The sequence below is a fragment of the Psammomys obesus genome, unplaced genomic scaffold, assembly GCF_907164565.1.
Source record: "Psammomys obesus unplaced genomic scaffold, mPsaObe1.curated_primary_1811, whole genome shotgun sequence".
Lineage (NCBI taxonomy): Eukaryota > Metazoa > Chordata > Mammalia > Rodentia > Muridae > Psammomys > Psammomys obesus.
The window spans coordinates 3,700,334-3,721,480 of NW_026596073.1; positions in this window are offsets into that span (position 1 = coordinate 3,700,334).

Consider the following 21,147-nt stretch of genomic DNA (forward strand, 5'->3'; position numbering starts at 1 on the left):
TACTTAGGCCACAGTATAGCAACACAGATTGCTGAAGTTAGCCAAGGAAATCTCTTACTCTGGTCTCATCGTGCCCACATACAGCAGTTACCTAATCATTTTCATTACATTTATGTTTTTACTGTGGGTTTGTGTGCACATGCAGCATGTCTCGAGCATCAGCGGACAATGGCAGGAGTCAGTTCTCCCCTTCTACCACTGTGCCTACCCAGGATGACATTTCAGGTCATTAGGCTGTGTCAAGAGCTTTACTCAATCTCTGACCCATCTCCCGGGCATATAGATGCACTTTTAAATCAGGTTCCAATCTAGATTCTATAAATAAATGTATCAGTGATATGGTCCAGTGGATAAAACCTTTATCCGTGTAGGCCTGCTGACTTGAGTTGGACACCCAGGACCCATGAAAAGTGGAAGGAGAGAAATGACTCCACAGCGTTGTCATCTGGCCTCTACATAAGTACCGTGGTGCACCCATCCCCACGCCATGTACACAGAAAAAAAAAAAAAAAAAAAAAAAAAAAACTAAAAAGAAACAGTGAAATATGTTTCTCCTTTATTATGTATGTTTGATATGGTTCCTTGGAATTGTGTTTTCATTGTTTTGTTTTATATCCCTTCAGTTTTGTTTTCTATGATAATAGTTTACAATTTTGCATGAAGAGACGCAGTTTAGTTGTGACTCCAGCGACATCTAATCTTCTCATGGAGTTTTAAAACATAGCTGTGGGTCTTCTAAGTAATATGGTAAGCCCATAGATGTTTTGTGTTTGAGACAACCTGATTCTTGCAATGACACTATTTCAGTCTTCTTTATTGTCAAATGATACTCCTCCTGGTGTGATGTGTGTGTGCTTGTAATTTTCTTTATCCACTCATTAGTGCACACCTATGCTGATTGCAAAGCCTCACTATTAATGTCATGATAAATATATATGGTATGTTGACTTTGATTATTTAAAGTTTATGTCCAGAAGCGATGTAGTTGAAAGACACAAAACTTCTATTTTTAGTTTTTACAAAACAACATAGGTTGTGTCAATAGGATAAGCCAACTGCTATGAAGAACATTATTATCATTGTAGGAGACAACAGTGGCACTTAGGAACAGTGGGAAGAAAAAGTAGCTGCCTTTTTTTTTTTTTTTTTTTTTGCCTTGAGCCACTGCATATTACCATGAGGACACACGATAGGGCATGCTGATGAAGGGAGATGGAAATATTTGTCATGAATAGTTCATACATACAGTACAAGTGCAGAAATAAGAATATAGTACAGGCAGAAAATATTCAAAAAGTCTCTGTTTACTGGGAATTTAGATATAGAATATACAAAATATTGGGATTAAAGATAGAAAATTGGGAACCAACAGCTAACATGGGAGAGAGTAAGTGGTTCACATGTGAAGTTTTCAAAGACAAATGTGTAACAGAACAAATAAGATAAAACAATTCTTGTGGGGAAACTTCCACTGATGGTGTGGACACAGGTGGAGAAGCCCACAGTGAATTCCAGCAAAGTGGGTAAGAGTGAGGAGAGGTCATCGAGTGGGAAAAATCAGACATTTCATTCTTTGATTTTCTTACTCTAATTACCTTTGAGGTAGGTAATTTTTACATATGCTAGCATAGATTTAGACTCATGGGCATTCTGCTTCATCCTCTAAATGCTGGAATTACAGGTGTGACTTTATAATTTATTAATAATAAAATAAAATATTTCTTGATGCAACTATTGGCCCATTTTCTAACTATTGAACAGAACACAGTGAATAAACGGAAAGAGATGGTGTGGACATCTTGCTTCCTAACCTGAAATATCTATCGGGTGTTTTCACATTTTGATGCCTTTGACATTTTTTCTAATAGCCCTTCTATATGTAGGTATGGGTGAGCAATGGACAACAGGGGCTTGAAGAGGAAAAAGTGAAGACTTAGAAACAAAAAGACTAGTCCTCTTGTTTAGAATGTCTTATCTATCAGTTCCTGAAGTATGACAATAGAAAATGAGGCAGCTAAAATACAGTGGTGACTATAATATTTTTACATTAACTCTCATAGTTTGCATCTGCATGTAGACATGTATTTTTGCTCCTAATATAGATATATTAGTGTACATATTGGTAACAATATTGGGTGTATCTATGAATGTATATTATATATGATATATATGAATAAAGCTGTGGCCGGTGAGTTTACACTTCTTTAGTTTCTCTACCACATTCTACATCCCACTCTGGGCTCCTCTACATCTCAAGTTGTTTCCAAGACTCATACTCAGAGTGTATATACACATACATATACACACACACATACATATACACACACACATATATTATCCACATACACGTCTTTGAGCTCTATGGATATATTTGTTTCTTTGCATGAGTGTATGTACCTATTATCATATTTGTATTGTGATGTAGCATGCACCTGTCAGAACTTGGTAGGGAAAAAAATGAATAAACCAGTTCTTTTCATAAAAGTTAATCTACAATTCTAAACAGTGAAAAGGTGCTGAGCCTTAGCGCGACTTACAATCTCTGAAAGACCCTCTCCGGCAGCCCCAGCACAGGAGCCACTGGGACACACAGGAGACATTGCAAAGCAGCAGAGGTATGGAAATGGCCACTCTGACAGCACTTTTCCAAGACACGCTATCAAACCCTAATGTGTTTTTCCATTTATCTGTCATCTTACAAGAAAAGAAACATTTTTTCCCTGAGTAACTATCCACAGGCACTTATTTAATTTTATTACTGCTCTTTGTAGTGCTCCCAGACAAATCTCCTTTGAGCCTACTTTGATTAATAATATGGTCTGCACTTGTTTGAATCCAAGCCCAACTTATATTGAAGCTGCAGTGTGGACCTGCAGAGTTTCTCCACCTTGGCTCTGATTTGAAAGGACATCTCCGGTTGCTACAGGTGTCAGAGAGCACACACCACTTAGCATGAAGAGAAAAGTAGTCACATGTACAGGTAGATGCAGAAAGGAAGAAATGGGAAAATACAACAAAACAAAAATGTGAGCACTGAACTTTAAAAAAAAAAGATGCACTCTGCCTAAAGGTTGGCCATAAGTCTCAGCATCTGCTTTGATAGTCTGCAGGGCAGAGCCTTTCAGAAGCCCTCTATGGCAGGCTCCTGACTTGTTCCCTGTTTTCTCTTCTTCTGATGTCCATCCTCTGCCTTTCTGGATGGGGATTGAGGATTTTAGCCAGAGTCCTTCCTCTTGATTAGTTTCTCTAGGTGTACAGATTGTAGTAGGTTTATCCTATATTATATGTCTATATGAGTGAGTATATACCATGTATGGAAATCTTATGAAAGAAGTGGGAAATAGTAAGATCTGGAGAGGACAGAAGCCCCACAAGGAGAGCAACAGAACCAAAAAATCTGAGCACAGGGGTCTTCCCTGAGGTTGATAGTCTAGAACTCTTGCACAGATGTAGCCCATGGCAGTTCAGTCTCCTAGTGGGTTCCATAGTAATGGGAACAGGGACTGTCTCTGACATGAACTGATTGGCCTGCTCTTTGATCACCTCCCCCTGAGGGAGGAGCAGCCTTACCAGGCCACAGAAGAGACAATGCAGCCACTCCTGATGAGACCTAATAGGGTAGGATCAGAAGAAAGGAGAAGACCACCTCCCCTATCAGGGACATGGGGAGAAAGGGAGAGATTGGGAGGGAAGGAGGGAGGAAGCTACAGGGGGGATACAAAGAGAATAAAATGTAATTAATAAAAAATTAAAAAAAAGAAAAGATGCAGAGGACAAACGTGAACCAGAGTAACCATTGAAAGGTTTCCTAAGTGTTTTTTCACCGTGTGAGCCTTTCCCTATAGGCTTCTTTCTTTATAGGCTAAGAAATGCAATAGGAATGTTGCTAGTCGGGCTTGTAATCCAAGCATCTGCTTCTTTGACATGCCCAGTTTCTCCAGCTGGCCATTGTGGTTACATCCAAAATACTTGCATGAGCTTGGCTTGAATTTGTTAAATATTGCATAATTGTTTGAGTAAGATGTGGCAGGCGAATTCATGCTCTTTTCGTTTCTCCGCCCCATACCACATTCCACTCCTGAGCTCTTTTGCACCCCCAGTTGTCCCCTAGACTCATACTCAGGGTTCTTAAGCCTCTATAATTCCTCTCTTTTGAGGCTACACGTTTCGGATTTTACTTAGTCATCTGAGGACCAGAGGTCGATAGCCATCTGCACAACAAGAAAAAAAATCTTATAAGATTTTCGTCTCCTAGGTACCCTTGATTTGAAAACTTCTCTGGGTTTTCTGTTTACATCTTCCAAAATTTCTCGCTTTGTAGCTTGTTGCTCCCTGCCTTTCCCTATAGACTGAGCTCATGTGCCGGTAGCTCCCACCCAAGGTTTCAGAGCATTTTGCTGCAGCGCGTAAGCTAGTCCTTTGTTTGATCATAAACCATCTGTTCATGCCCAAAGGGCCTCATTCTCATATTTATGACCAAACATGACTCTTCTCTCCCTAGGAAGAATTCTGTGCCAGCTCTTAAAGTAATATATTTTTTTCTCCTTCTGCTACTTTACAATAAAGCTTGAATGCTTGGCCCTTCATGCGGGAAATTATGTGTTTATGTTGCTACATTCTCATGGAAAAAAAAAGAAAAAAAGAAAAAGAATCCAAACAAGTGAAGACATCAAGATTTACTGTTTTTCTTTAGGGCTTCTGGCCCCAAAGGAGTCATCCTAACCTCGCCTGTCCTTGAACTCCTTTTACCTTCCAGAAGCCCCAACAATACAGATTAGAAAGGGGCGGGAGGCATTAGGAATTTTTAGCTCCGACCAGTAGGACCCCATGACCCATCACAACTCGCCTCATCCTGCAGGTTGGCGTCTTCCTCCTCTACGCATGCGCATTTAGTTCAGGCTAGTTGACACTCCAACACTCGAGTTCTTATCTGAAACACTTCTCTTCTCACACTCCCAGCGTTGAGGGATTTGTTCAGTTTGTTACTGAATTATATTTCCTACAACTCACTAATAAGAGAGGCACCATCTCACTCACGAAACTTTGTTTTGCCAAGACAGAAATGAGCAAAACTTAGAAATTCATGTGACTAAGAATGGCTAAGAAGAAAATCTGGAACAGAGAGGCAGGACGGAGAGCGGAGAGGGGTGCAATTTTCCACGTGGTGGGCAGAACGGAGACCAACAAGCCAACCTTTTAAGCAAATGCAGTTGTGTTTATTTCCTACTTCTGCTGGAACGAATGCTCAGAAGCTTGTTGGCCGGAAACTGACCGTTACTCTCTTCGAGCTCCCCATCCCAGAAATCTGGAAAGTTTCACTGGAAGTCTATCCAGGTGGAGGTCAGGCTGGCCTTGCTTTGGAGAACTTAGGGAAACTGACATTTCATGGGAACTACTTTCCTTGGCTCCTGGCTCCTCTCTCCATTTTTTAAAGGCGGCAGCCCGGCCCGAACCTCTGGTCACAGTGCTACCTTCTGCATTAAATCTCCCTCTGCCTTCCTTTGAAAGGGACGCTAATGGCTATAATTTGGGCCAGCCTGGGACCTTTGTGAAACATTCTTTGCCTCGGCATCTCAACTCAGTTACATCGCACAAATGTCGTTTGTTTTATTAACATTCACAGATTCCAATGACTGGGACCTGGATATATTTGAGCGTAAAATCGATAAGAAAAGAAAAAGCTATGCAGATGGGCCTATGTGTAGAATCATTTTCCATATGCATAAAATGGCAGCCTCGGAATTCCTGAGACAGGTGTCAGATTCCGAGAAATTGGGAATGGCTGGAGTGAAGAGGCGGAGTATATGCGATCAGATAAATAACAGCGAATTTCCTCTGGGCAGTCGGATGGCTCCTCTTCTGTCCATTGATACAACTTCATGACAATTTACACATTTTCAAGCCTTCTACCCATAGTGTATATGTTCAAAAATGCCTCTGTTCATTATTTTCAAGGTCCTATCCCCCAAAGTATTAAACAACCAGCCAGTGCTGTGCAATGGAGAGAATAGTGTGGGACATCCTGGTCCAGAGGGGAAGAGAAGGAGGCGAGGGAGAAGAGAGGAGAGCAGGATCGGCAGGACAGGACTTGGAACCAGGAGGAGAGATGGACCGGAGCTAAGATACGACTAAAAGCAAGTATAATGTGGGAAATATGACTGGGAGGAAGCTATGCGGGCTTGAAGGTTTAGAATGGAGTAACTATTGCCCAGCATTGTGTTCTAGGTTAATTTAAAAAAAAAAAAAAAGTCCCACTAATATAAAAGTTCTAAGTTTTGTCACTGGTTATCCTCCCCTAAGCATATACTGTGGGGCAGCATTATGGGTAATAGCTCCGAAGTTCACGGTAAAGGTTTTGCTTTTTATGCTGAGACAGAGACCGGGAAAAAGCTCCCGCGGGTGAATGTATTAAAAATGGTGAAGGGACTGGGGATATGGCTCGGTCAGTAAGGTGCCGACTATGCAAATATGGCAATCTGAGTTCCGATCTGCAACATTCATGCAAAAGCCAGATTTGGGGAGGGTGTGCATCTGTAACCCTAGCCCCCAGGAGACAAGCAGATCTCTGAGGCTCATTGTCCAGCCAGCCTAGCTAATCAATGAACTCCAGGGTCAGTGGGAGACTCTGTCTTAATGATGAATAATAGTAATGATAATGATAATAATAAACAATAAATAAGGAGGTGGGAGTGATCAAACAAGACCTGATATTGGTCTCAGGCTGCTACATACTTATACATACATGCACACATGTACTTACGCACAGGTACGTACTCTGATAGGAACACATGTGTACGCTACACTACACAACGCACGCACACACAATTAAAAATAATATAATCTTTGGTTCCCTTAGAGCTCTTTGCAAGATGAACTCCCCAAATTTCCTTGCACTCTGCTTTCTGTTCCAAGTACTTTTCTTTAAAGACTGAAGGGGATTGAAAGTGGGAATGAAAGAGGGGAGGGGGAAAAAAAGCAGGAGCAAGGCTCAGTAGAAGGGCAATTAAATAGGTGTCAGCATGGACCCCAAGCACAGGTGGGCCCTACCTGGACAAGTCCAGGCAAGTTTTAATAGGGAAATTACCTGGCATTCACCAGAGCTGCTAATGAGGCTCCCTAGCATGAGAACCACAATGCTCTTGCTCGAATGGCACGGATGGGCTGCAGGCTTGGCACGCCTTCCATGCTTCTCCCTGGCTCAGAGTCTGACAACATTCAAGAGCCTCCTGGCACTGACCACTGTTTCTGCTGCAGGCTTACAGAGCCTATTTGGAAGTCAAAAAAAAAAAAAAAAAAAAAAAAAAAAAAAAAAAGAACCTTGTCTCTTTCTCTTTGCATTCCTGTCACAACAGACTAATTCTCCAGGTAACGTGCCTCTGACTCCCTAGGGGGAAGAACACATGCAAGGGAGTTCAGGTTCAATATTTCAATGTATGCTATCAGTGCACGGAGCAGCTACATATCCAGAAATGTATTATTTCCCAGTAAGCAGTGGATAAGGAAAGCAAACAGTTCGGAAGGAGAAAATTTAAGACTGGAAAATGGGTATAGTTTTATTTATTTTCTATGCTTTTATAGAAAAAAAAAAGCAGAAAATCTATAGACTTTAAAATCCTCAAAGATTTGGTTATATCTGCCCCTTTCTCCTGAGATCTGCTTTTGGGGGGGAGGGGAAGGATAATAAACAAATCTACAGAAAATCCCACAGTGCCATCATTAGCACCTGATGCGATTTTATTCTTTGTCTAATAGTTATTCAACACAATCCATGTGTGTCAACCAAAAATCACTTCTGTACTTAATAATCTTGGTCTTTATCGTATACTTTACCTACAAGAGCTTTAGTTGCCATTTGCAGGGAGTAGATATGTCCTTGGGGACAAAGCATTGGCACTGGGCAGAAACAAGGATGAGGACTGGGCAGTGTGGCAAATCATGAAGAGTTTGCTGTAGCCCTAGTCCTCAGCCACCTCAGCAGCAACTGGCTTGCCATCTCCCTCTGTTCACCGGGTTCCTGAAGGAAAGATGTTTTTCAGTTGCAGTGTGTGCATGAGCTGTTTATTGCTAAATCAGTGCTATTTTTTTTCCACACCTACCACAACGCTCACTTCTGCAAGGCTGACTGCCACATTCTAGAGCTTCTGTACCCACAGGCACTGAATATTACCCCGCTGGCCTTTTTATTCAGTCATGAAGAATGGCAGGTTGGCGTGTAGTTTTCTGTCCTCTAGGACTGAAGAATCTTACATTCTACTTTCTGGATCTCTCTTAAGAAAGCCTCCTCAGTGCTTGCACTCTAAGTTTCTGATCATGTAAAATATGGTTACTAGTTTAAAATGTTAATAGTCAAGTCCTTGTAAACAACAACTGCAATAGTGCCAACTGTAGAAACATACCCAAGAAGGGAAATCATCAACTGAGGGTCCCTTAGGACAGAATGGCCGAGAGGAAGACAATGACATACAGGAAGAAGTAAGAGGACTCCCCCAGAAGACATTAGCACGGAGAACAAGTAGCCTCCATGTTTCACTGTTTTTGCTCCAGTGGTCACATTGATGAACTACAGATTACCAGTTAGCAGTCTGTAGGCCAGAAGTCTAAGATCAAGGCATCAGCTATATTGTGTGTTTCTTGAGGATTCTCCCTTATAGATGTGGTTTCTCTTAATCTGCCTTAACACTGGTCTTTTCCTTATGCACACACTCATTTGGCACTATTTTTTAAGTCTATTTTAATTTACTGGAGTTTCTTATGCCTCTACCTCCCTTCTTCCTCCTAACACCTTTCAACTTCCCAACACTAGGTAGAACAGAAAGAAGCTCAGTAGGGAGAGGAGGCAGATTTTTCCTTGGCTATTTCTGGCTGGTTAAGGATATTGGTTTCTTTGGGGCAATACCAATCTCAGTCATCAGGATATCCAGCCAGCCATCTACCCAGTAAACCAGCAAACAGCAAACACAGCAGCAGGATGAACCAGTGTCCTTTTTCCTCCTCTTACAATCTCCTCAAAGTGTCCTTTTCTCTCTCAGGGGTCTGGTATTTATACCCTCTCAGAGTACTCAGAATCCCACAAACTGTAACTGGCAAAGACCATGCCCCTTTCTGAGCTGCAAGAGGCAATTATTAGTTGTGGATAAACTACAGCAGCCCCACATCCCACACTTAGGATTAAAGCAAAGACATATTCACATAACATAACTGAATTTTTAAAGAAACCAAAACTTCCACCACACACACACACACACACACACACACACACACACACACCTCATTGCGTGTCCAGACTCCCTCTTCTAAGTACACCAGTGAGACTGGGTGAAGCCATGAATTACTGACTTTAGGCTCACTTAACCACCACGCAAAGGGGACTTTTCTGTAGATACAGTCATAACATAGAAGGGGGAGGAGGTAGAGTTTTAACACACTTATTTGAGGAAACAATTCAGCCATAACAGTCATCTATTACATAAATAATAGTATTTAGTTTACAAAATATTTCTCTGCCCTTCTCAGACAAATCTCTTTAAAACATACAGAAAAGGTTATTTTTTATTTTATCTGTTTGGGGCAGAGTCTTGCTATGCAGCCATGGCTGGTCTGGAACTTGTAGCAATCCTACTGCCTCTGCCTTCTCAATACTGGGATGCAAGCAGCCTTATCACTCACAGCGGAAAACTACTTTTATTTTTATACTGCACCAAGGTCTAGGCATGGTGGAACACACCCCTAATCCCAGCACTCAGGAGAAAGAAGCAGGTAGATTTTTGTGAGTTCAAGCCCAGTCTAGTTTACATAATGATTTCTAGGCCAGCCGGGACTACCTAGTGAGACTTGATCTAAAAAATTAGAAAGACAAAGGCACCAGATGTAGATGTTTCACAACAAAATTCTACTAAACTCCAAAGACTGTAAAATCCCATATATATATATATATATATGTGTGTGTGTGTGTGTATGTGTATATATATGTGTGTAAATTCATATATATATATATATGAATTTCAGAGTATTGGAGAAAAAAAAGAAATTTTCTAATTAAAATTTACAGCAAAAATTATCATTTGAGAGGAAGTATAAAGACAGGAAATCAAAGCTAAAAGTTTTCGATTTTAAGATTCAAGGATGACTCTGAAAACAATGGTCGTTTTAAGTAAGAGATTATTAACTTTATAGATGGATAGGCAGAGAGCAGCCCAGTAGGGGCTCTCATAAGAGTCCCATCTCACAAGACACAGAGGAAGGGGGAGGTTTAGTGCCACTTTGCTAATGAGCTGTTCACAACATCAAATTGCAACCAAGCGGTCCCTCATTCCTGGATGGCAAGGGAAGAGGGTCTTGCATTCTAGAAACTGAATGTGTGATTCCCAAGATACGGGCTGAATTGAGAAAAGACACATCTAATTGATATGTGCCTTTTCTACCCAAAGCTTTCAGATGTCTTAAGTCTGGTGACCTGAGCCTATACGCTTTCTTGTGTGGTCTTCCCTTCCAGAGGGGGTCATGGGTCACCAGGCCAGAAGGACAAAGAGAGCAGAACAGCAAATGGGGTTTGGAAGGCCGTGAGCACAGCACAGACTTCGGTTGTGAGTTTCAGAGAGGCAGCTCATTTTATTGTTTCAGAGTTCTTTGGGTTACAGATGTGAAGGGCTTATTGGTTATAACAAAGTACCTAATTATCATACAGGCAGGGAGAAGGAGCATGAGCCCTGTGCTAAGACATCTATCAATGCAGGAGGCTCTGTGCAGCTCATCCTCAAAGGAAGGTCAGGCATCTGTGCTTAGAGATGCTCTCCCAATAAGATCAGGCAGAGAAGAGGGAGCCCCTGCTGAGAAAGGGAGTTTTCCATTTTCCCCCAAGCTCAGGGAGCTTCTGAACATTGAAGACTGAGACCTTAAAGCAGGGTCTTCCAACATCCTTGGGAAGTCTGGTGCATCCAGGTTTCCCTGGAGTGGGTTTGGTGGGTAGAGGGTTTGGTTAGTAGTGGGTTTCTGCAGGAGACTTTCCATTTTCTTTACCATGGCTGTAAGACAAATGCTGCCTGAAAGGTGCTGCTTGTCCCCGGAGATGCGGCCTTGCCAGGCCACAAGTGAAGAGGATCCAGGATCCTAGTGAGACCTGATAAGCTATGGGAAGATGGCAGAGGAGGAGAACTCTCCCTTTCAGTGGACTAAGGGAAGGGGATAGGAGGGAAGAGGGAGGGAGGGTGGGATTTGAAGGAGTTGAGGGAGGGAGCTTCAATTGGGATGTATTGTAAAAGAATAAAAATTAATAAAAATAAGGAAAGAAAGAAAGAAAGAAAGAAAGAAAGAAAGAAAGAAAGAAAGAAAGAAAGAAAGAAAGAAAAGGAAAAGTGCTGTTATAGGTGGATGTGGCCTGACTGACCTGTAACATGAACCTAACAAGGTCAATATATTCATAAAAGTAAGATCAAGAGTACTGACATCCCAGTAGCATTAAACAGATAGCAGCCAGATATTGGATTTTTAAACACTATTCTCCGATAAAAAGGATGAAGGATCCTTGGAGAAATAATTGATTGCTGGGCTGGAGCAGTGAAAATGCAATCTAAACTAGACCATTATGTGGTCGGTAACAGGCACAATACAATAAAATGGAAAAGGCTTTGTCAGAAATCTCAGGCACTAACATACAGGACATCCTAACCACAAGACCTAGAATCATTTGAGAGGAAAAAAAAAAAAAAAACAGTATTAGGTTGTAATCCATGAATAATAAATACCCACAAACTCATTCTTTCACGTATTGGAATTCAACAATTGAATAAGGGAAAAGAAACAGCTCTGCTGTACAAGACTGATTAACAAGGCAGAGGAAAACACAAAATCACCATTCACTTACTCCACTGTAAAGCTTGTTGCAGATAAAATCAACAGAGAGATGCTAAATTCGGTAGATGAAAGCATCCAGAAAAAGTGGATTGACACAATCTGATAGTCACTTCTAACAATATGAATTAATTACAAAATGGACTGGCATCAGATTACAGTAGGGAATTCAGGGTAAACTACTTGAAGCAACAGATCCAGGTCAACCTCATTGGTAACAAAGCACATGAGTATCATAGTTTCTTTTTTTTTATTTTTTTAATCTTTTTTAAATTTTTATTAATATAGTACAGTTTATTCACTTTGTATCCCAGCTGTAGTCCCCTTCCTTCTCCCCTCCCAATTCCACCCTCCCTCTCTCATATCCTCCTATGCCCCTCTCCAAGTCCACGGATAAGGGAGGTCCTTCTCCCCTTCCATCTGACCCTAGCTTATCTGGTCTCATCAGATTTGGCTGCCTTGTTCTACTCTGTAGCCTGACAAGGCTGCTCCCATATTCAGGGGAGGTGGTCAAAGAGCTAGCCATCATGGTTTCTTAATGGGAGACATTGAAGAGAACTCATGATGAGATGCACAGCAGAATTTCTGTGAACTTCTTATTCAGTCACTCCCACTTCCTCTTTCCCTCTCTCATACTCCATCTTCTCCCATGTGCACCTTGAGGGGAAATTCCATATAGCTGGAGGTGAAGGAGCGTTTAGCTGAGATCTTTTTTCCCCCACAATTCATTCTTTACATATCCCGACTGAAGCCCTGCTCCCTCAACTTTTCCCTGTCCCTCCCTCCCACTTTCCCCCTATCCTTTTCCCCAAGTCCACTGAAAGGGAGCATTTTCCTCCTCTGTCATCTGCACAAAGCCAATCAACTCTCATCAGCACTGCCTGGATGCTCTTCCTCTGTGGCCAGGCAAGGCCGCATCACCAGGGGTGAGGGATCAAACAGCAGGAAAGAGAGCTCATAACAAGCATCCCCTCCTCAATTTCCCATATGAACATTGCTGTAAAAACACTCAATAAAATACTCACAAACCAAATCTATGAATACATCAAAGATATCATCCACTATGAACAAGTAGGCTTCATCCCAGATATGCAGGGGTGGTTCAATATCTGGAAATCCATCAATGTAATCCACCATATAAACAAACCAGAAAACAACAACAACAACAACAAAAACCCACATGATCATCTCCTTCAATGCTGAAAAATCATTTGATAAAATCCAACACCCTTTCATGTTTTAAAGTCTTGTTTAAAGAGATCAGGGATAAAAGGCACATACCTAAACATAGTAAAGGCAATATAAAAAAGCAAGCCTATAGCCGCATCAAACTAAATGGAGAGAAATTTAAATCAATCCTACTGAAATCAGGGACAAGGCAAGGCTGGCCACTCTCTCTGTATCTCCTCAACATTGTACTTGAAGACCTTGCTAGAGCAATAAGACAACTAACAGAGATCCAGGGGATTCAACTTAGAAAAGAAGAAATCAAAGTATCACTATTTGCAGATGATATGATAGTATACATGAGTGGGCTCAAAAATTCTACCAGGACACTCCTAGAGCTGATAGAACCTTCAGCAAAATGGCTGGATACAAAATTAACTCAAAAAAAATCAGTTGCTTTCCTGTATATGAAAGTCAAACGGGCTAAGAAGGAAATTAGGGAAAAAACATCCTTCACAATAGCCGCAAAAAACATAAAGTATCTTGGTGTAACTCTAACCAAGCAAGTGAAAGACTTGTATGAAAAAAAACTTCAAGTCCCTGAAGAAAGAAATTGAAGAAGAAATGTACTCTTTAATTGATTACAAATATTGATCATGTCTAAAACACACACAGAGACATACACATACCCACTAACAACATTCAGGGTAGTATTTGACCAAATAATTGATCATCACAGTTCAGCAAATTATTATAAAATTAATTACAAGAGCTACCCTTGACTCTTTTTTGATCTGAAAATCCATCTCTGGCCCACCTGATCCTCTCTGTTTATGAGCCTGGTCCTATTTCATTCTCTTGCCTGGGTGGTTTCAACCATTTTCTAGCAAGTTTCCCTACCTTTGTCTGCATATTCTACACAGACTCCCAACTTTTGTTCCTGTGTCCTGCTCTTTTTTTGTGCATGACATTATTTTATTCCAAGCATTCACTTGAGAATCCAAATAATTTTCTTTGCTACTAATTTCAGTGCCACTATTAGTCAGTTTTCTGTCACTGTGGCAAATGCTCAAGGTACACACGCAATTTATAAGGATGTAAGATTTATTTTGCCTCACAGTTTCAGAAATTTCGGGCTATAGTTAGTTGACTCCATTGCATTTGAGCCCATGGCAAGGGAACACATGATGGCCAGAGCATCAGAAAGAAGATATTGTTCATGTTATGAGAGGAAGGGATTGAGTCCCAGTGTCTCTTCTAAAGACACTTTCCAAGTGGCCTAACTTCCTTTCGCTAGGCCTAAACTATCAAGCCTCAGGCTAGTGATCTATCCTTCAGCAAATGGGACTGGGAGGTATATTAGATCTCAACCACAGCAGTCAGCATTCCAGGCAGACTTTCTGTGGTTCCCTCTATCTCCTATAATGACACATGTCCCATTCCCCATTTTTTTCTAATTTTTAAAAATCTTATCTCAATTACTTGTTTGCATATGAATTATCTGCATACAATATAAAAATTTTGTAATATGTCTGTAGTGTATGATTGTGTGTGTGAACAAGTGTGCACTTATGGAATGTTATCTCTGGATTCTAGATCCTCATATGGCATATATTTGGTATCCCTCAAAACTAGTTTAATGGTGGAGGGGACATCCAGATAGTCACCACAATTAAAGTTTTGTGATTTGGAGTGTAAGAATTATAAGTACTTTAGACATTAGCCGAAGTAGAGGAAACAATGGTTGTGTAAAAATTAGCCTCAGGCAAGATATTAAGAGGACAGTGAGCATCCGGTGTGACAGGCATGCTAAGTTCAAGGTGAGGGCAATGCGCATAGAATGAGTGTGGGTTAGTTGTCAACAGTCTGTTACAAACGTGCGAACGCCACAGTGTAGAATGCGAAGATATTCAAAAGAGTGCCAAGGTTGGTCTTACCCTCATCGAAATAGATGAAGGGCTTTACTGTAGACAACGTGTTAGGGGCAGACTAGCAAGAGGAATGAGTGCTCATAACAACTTCTTGCTTAGGACAGGATCCTGTGTCCTAAGGAGAAGATAGTGGTAACATCACTAAAGACGAAAAGATGAAAATCTGTCCCCGACATTAAATGCAAGCAAAAATTATTAGAAAAGAAGTGGCTGTGTTGGACAGAGTCATTTTGAAGTAATAAACAAAAATAATTGTAACAATGGCTTGGGTTCACACAGGAGAGGAGGAACTAATTATTTTCACCCTCTAAGGTACCTCCTGCTGTTTATCAAGTTTGTGAGATAAACGCTTTAATTCATTACATTTACATGAATTCCCTTGCAGCCCCTTTGTCTTTTATCAGGGTCCAAACAAAATGGAATTGATTTTCTAAGGCTTTCTAACTTTTTTTTTTCAATTAGTATACTTACGTTTATGCTCTTATTAAATTCAGCTTCACTACATGTAAAATATCTTATCAGCTTATCACCAGAAGTATAGGTTTGAGAATCAATTAAAATTTGAAAATTTAATTTCCTCCCTTATGAATACGATCCACCTCTTCGCACCTCCTGCACGATAGCCTCTGCTTTTATTAAATCAGATTAATCACATGCTCTTAGCCGGTTAAGGTGGTGAGCTTTAAAAAGACCTGAAAAAGAAATCAGAAAGTGCATACAGGAGATTGCAAACTACTTTTTAAAAAAACAAATGACTGCCGTGTATTTCCTTTCATGTGACTTGCTTAACCTCAGTCATCATGCGTGGCTTGTAAGTTAACATGTAGCGTTATACTACAACAAAGGGCAGTGCTCACCCTTACACATTCAGTGAATCGGGATAACAAGTATCTATGCTTGTTATAACAGTAATCTGTGATTACTGTGTTGTGTGCCTCCCCCCAAAAAAAGGATAACATAATGTTGGATTTGGAAGGAGCAGATGGAATGAATATACAGTAAATAATATACTAAAATAGATCTGAGACTGATTACACAAGCAGGTCATAGACCTCAAGTCATGGCCTCAAAGAGTGAAATGACTACCTCTCTCTTATTCATTAATCTTTGGGTGAACAATGTGTTTAATTTGATTCATAGATGTACTGTTTTCATCTCTTTCTGTTTTTTCTGGATGAAAAACTGACAGCAACCACTTGGGAGGCTCACCAAAATGGCCTTAAAGTTTTTCTCAGCCTGACTAAACTCTGTTCAGGTTAATCCTAAAACATGCTCCTGAATTCCCCTTCTCTAGCAGGCATGTGAATCCTGTAGCCTACTAGCTTTATATATTGTAGGAGACAGCCATGAGTTATTACTATTTATAGCCTGATTTGAAAGTGACCCTTTAAAAAGAGAGGGGTTGTGGGGCAGAGACATGGTTCAGTGTTTAAGAACTGAGGTCCTGAGTTCAATTTCCAGCAACCACATGGTGGTTCACAACCATCTATAATGGGATATGTTGTCCTCTTCTGTCATGTAAGAAGGAAACAAGAAAGAGGAAAAACAAAAGAGGCCATTTTCCAGTGTCTGAAAAGATAGGAGCCTAATTTTAGGGTAAATCAGCAGATGCAAATGGTCTAATTCTTGGCCCCACCCCCAGCATTTGTCTCTCAGTATCTTTTCGCTAGCTCACTGGAGCACCTTTAAAGGTAGTCCTGCTACTGGATGACGAATTTTGGGAACTCTTCCCTAGGGAAGACCTTTTCTCCTGCTTTCAATATTTCTTAGTTGCCTAAACTTCTTTGTCTAGGGTTGATGAAGCCCCATGAGATTTCTTCCTTCCATGTTCACATGTCTGTTGATGTCATCCTTGTTCAGGTTTTGTTTAGGCAGCCATGAGAAGTAGGCCTGAAATCATGTACATGCAGGGAACATTATATGGACTGAGCAGGTTGTATTTGTATATTTAGGAATACATACTTATAACAATAATTAAAGAAATAGAGACCATGGATTTGAGTGAGCACACGGGAATATACATGGATGGGCAGGCAGTAGAGGGGAAAGGGAAGGGAGAAAATCCTGTAACTATATTTCAAAAATAAAACAGAATGGTCCTGCTTTCTCTGGGTAGATTCATTCTCTTTTCTATGTGGCTTTATTCTTGACTGCTGTTGTAACAGTATGCTTGAACAGCAGTTCCTTGACTGATTGCAACGAAGGCGGGATTTCTCAGACACCTTCCGGACTGATGTTCTTCACCAATGGAGTCACTACCCTGAGCAGACCATAGCTTTAATGGTTTAGTTCAAAGGGTAAAAAGATGGCAAAACTGGAGGAGAGGACAGGCAAGAACTTCTGTATAGACCAGGAAACTAAGGATCATCTTTTGGCTTTCCTCTTTTCTCTTCAGGTTGCCAGAAGATCATTGTCATGTTCTACTTTCTATGAAGAAATAAGTAAAGTATCGGCCATCCTCTAAGGAAATCTACTAGGCCCTGTGGCCACCTCAACAGGACATGGGAAAAAGGTCAAATACAATTTTCTTATATTAATCAGTGAAGAAATACATACATGTGAAATTCATGCAAGAAGCAAGTAGACCATTCTGAATGCCTGAAATGCTAAAAGTTTGTCAAGTTGATGCTTTAGCATAATATGGCACACTTAAAAATTAAATTTATAAATTCAGTCTAAAATAATTTATGCATATTATAAGCTTTTTAAAGTATTTGTTGTTTAAGAGAATTTTAAGCTATTACAGTTAAACTAGTCAAAATATAAATGAGAATAAAGTGTTTTTTAATATATTACTGTATTTCAATTTAAAAAACAAGAGTTTTCATACAAAAACTGAAATGAAATGAAATAAAAGTGTATCTCTTAGTTTAAAATTTAGTCTCATAAATTGGTTGTCAATTTTACTTCAAACATTAATGAGAAGGTAGCTTATAATCTCACACAAACTGTTAAATTACATTACTGACATACCTAACTTTTGAGATATAATTTTAAGTACCCTGACCACACACACACAAAAAAAAAATCACTAAATAATCAGTGAAAGGCTTTCAAGCATGGGCTATGAGAAAACTGTCTGTACAAAGTTCCTTGGGTTATCACTTAAAGGAAATTATCAACTTAAAGATCCATGCCTTTAAAATGAACCTTTCTATCAGAAGTGTCTGGATTATATAACTTGCTGTGTGTGTGCACCTCTCTTTGTGTGTGTGTGTGTGTGTGTGTGTGTGTGTGTGTGTGTGTGTGTGTGCGTTGGTGCTGTCTGAGGCAGGAGGACACCCTGTGCTATCTTTTGTCGTGCACTGTCCACTAAAACACTAGACACAGTGAGAGGGTGTCTCCTCTTGCTTGCCCTGTAATTCACTTGGTAGGTTAGACTGGCTGGCAAACCCCAGGGAGGTGCCCATCCCTTTTATTATGTGAGTTCAGGCTCCTATCTGATACAGGGGAAATCAGGGGCCCTTCTCAGGGTTTTCAGTCTCCTTAATAAAAGAATTTAAGAATAGACTCAAACAGGGACTGAGGGATAACTTTGCTGACGTTTAAAAGAAAAAACCCCAGGACAAGCAAGCTGTGAGCCCTCTGCAGCTGCCTGAAGGAGCAGAGAAATGGAAATGAAAAGGAAAAAGGAGCTTGTGATTTAAGATGGCATAAAAGTTAGACACCTGGCAGATAAGTAGCCACATGGTTGGGAGGAAGGCTTTGGGGAAAGAGTAAGAACTAAAAGGTTGTGGAAAAAAATCCAGTATCAGGCAAGATATGCGTATAAAAGAGAGAGAAAGAGGAAAAGAAGAAAAGGAAAAGTTATATATATTTTTTCTGAATAATTCAGAAAGGTCAGCGGATTTAGCTATTGTGGCCTGGCAAACGACTACAGCAGAGACAAGAGTGGCTCCCAACCTGTAAGCCACAACTCCATATCAGCTACCAGCTGTCACACCTATCAGATATTTACAGCTCTCAACAGTAGTGAAATTACAGTTATGAGTAGCAATGAAAATAATGTCATTGTTGGGGTCGCCACAACATGGAGAACTGTACTACAGGGTCACATAATTAGAAGGGTTGAGCACCGAGCCTTGTTCTTTTGGTGACCCCCATCCCCTCTGGATCCTACACTCTTTTCACCTCCTCTTCTGTGGCAGTCCCTGAGCCCTGGCTGGAGGGATTGGTTGACACATTCCATCTAGGGCCGAGGGTTTCAAAGTCTTTCACTCTACGCAATGTCTGGCTGTAGGACTATATATTTGTTCTCATCTGCTGCAGGAAGAAGCTCAAAAATCATCTATCTATCTATCTATCTATCTATCTATCTATCTATCTATCTATCTATCTATCTATCATCTATCTATTTATATGTATGAGTGCTCTGTATATACATCTACACGCCAGAAGAGGGCGTCATATCCCTTTATAGATAGTAATAAGCCACCATGTGATTGCTGAACTCAGGACCTCTGGAAGAACAGCCAGTGCTCTCTCTCTTTTTTTTTTTAATTTCCACTTTTTAAATATCTTATAATTTATTCACTTTATATCTTGATTGTAGCTCCCTCCCTCATTTTCTCCCAGTCCCACCCTCTTTTCCCAATCTCTCTCCCCTAGACCACAGAAAGGGGGAGCCCTTCCTCTGTACCATCTGATCCTAGCTTATAAAGTCTCATCAGGACTGCCCAGATCCTCTTCCTCTGTGGCCTCAGCCAGTGCTCTTAGCCAATGAGCCATCTCACCAGCCCAGACATTCTATTCTTTTTTTTTTTAATTTTATTTTTCTTTTTAGTTACATTTTGTTAACTCTGTGTCCCAGCTGTATCCCGCTCCCTCATTCCCTCCCCAACCCCGCACTCCCTCCCTGGTCTCCTCCCTGCCCCTTTCCAAGTCCACTGATAGGGGAGGACCTCCTCCCCTTTCATTTGAGACATTCTATTCTTGACCTGGAGTTTTCCTATTTTAACACAGGCTTGCAAGGTAAACTCTTTACTGACTGAGAGAGATATCACCAATCCAAATTTTACTTTTAATTGACATTTTCACAGATAACATATGTCACTTCAGGTAGTCTCTCATGACCCAAAGACTCAATACTGTACAGAGTCATAATTTTATTTACTTGTATTTTGAGGGATACGAAAGACTTGTACAAAACCAAGCATGGTTCAACTGTGCCCATCAGGCCACTGATAGCTAAAGTCACCATTTTAATAACAGATTTCAGCAGAAGTAGAAGCAATGTGGCACATGTCTTAATCTAATCCATTGTACTTCTGCTGATGTTATAAATGTTGACACAAACACACATTAAGTGTCATTTAAAAAATAACTGAAATAAGACAGTCTATGTAAAATACAGGGAGGTCTCATTGCTTTTTTTTGTGTCCCCTCCGTGTCCAACTCTGGTAGAGGCAAGCATTTGACAGGGAAGGTGATGCAAATAGGTTTTATACAGAACTAAATGTCCACAATCTGATAAGCTACTTTCCTGTCATAAAATAGTTTCTGTGGCAAACATATTATGCTTCAAAGCCATTTCATTTGTTCTGAGAGCTTCATAAAATAACAGAGGGGAAACAGTCACTTTCTCTGTGCCCATACAGGAAGGCTGAACCTGTTTTGTTTTGGAACAAATACATCTTGAAGATAGTAATCACATTAAAACAAACTCAAGAAGAAAAACCTGGAGAGACTTCTCAATAGGCTAAGGATAGAATAGTTACAACTAAGTGTGATTAAAGAAAGAGAAACAAAGCCAGGTAAAGAAGGAAGAAATGTGGGGGAGATAAAATGAAAATGACAGCAAGAAAAGATGACAAATGTTTGCAAATGGAAAGGGGGAAAGTCTAGGACAAGTGCACTTGAGCTCAGATTGACAAATGCTAAGAGCATTTTGCTTTTTTCTTTTGTTCCTATAAAAAAAGGAGTGACATCTTAAAGGACAATGTGTGACACAGGAAAAAGAGGACACAGGAGTAAATTGCAGGTCTGGAGGCTCAGCTGTTTTATCCAGAAAGGGTTAATCTAGCTCTGAGAGCTGTTGGAAAAAATTACGTGCAAGATGTGCCGATGACCTAATACAATTCTACCACATTCATCAAAAGCCTTTCTCTCTTTAGAAGCCAGTTCTCCACAAGCAGCTAGAAGTGGCACAGAGCTAATGAAAAGCATCATCAAAGTACTTACATTCTCATTTGTCTGCAAAAGT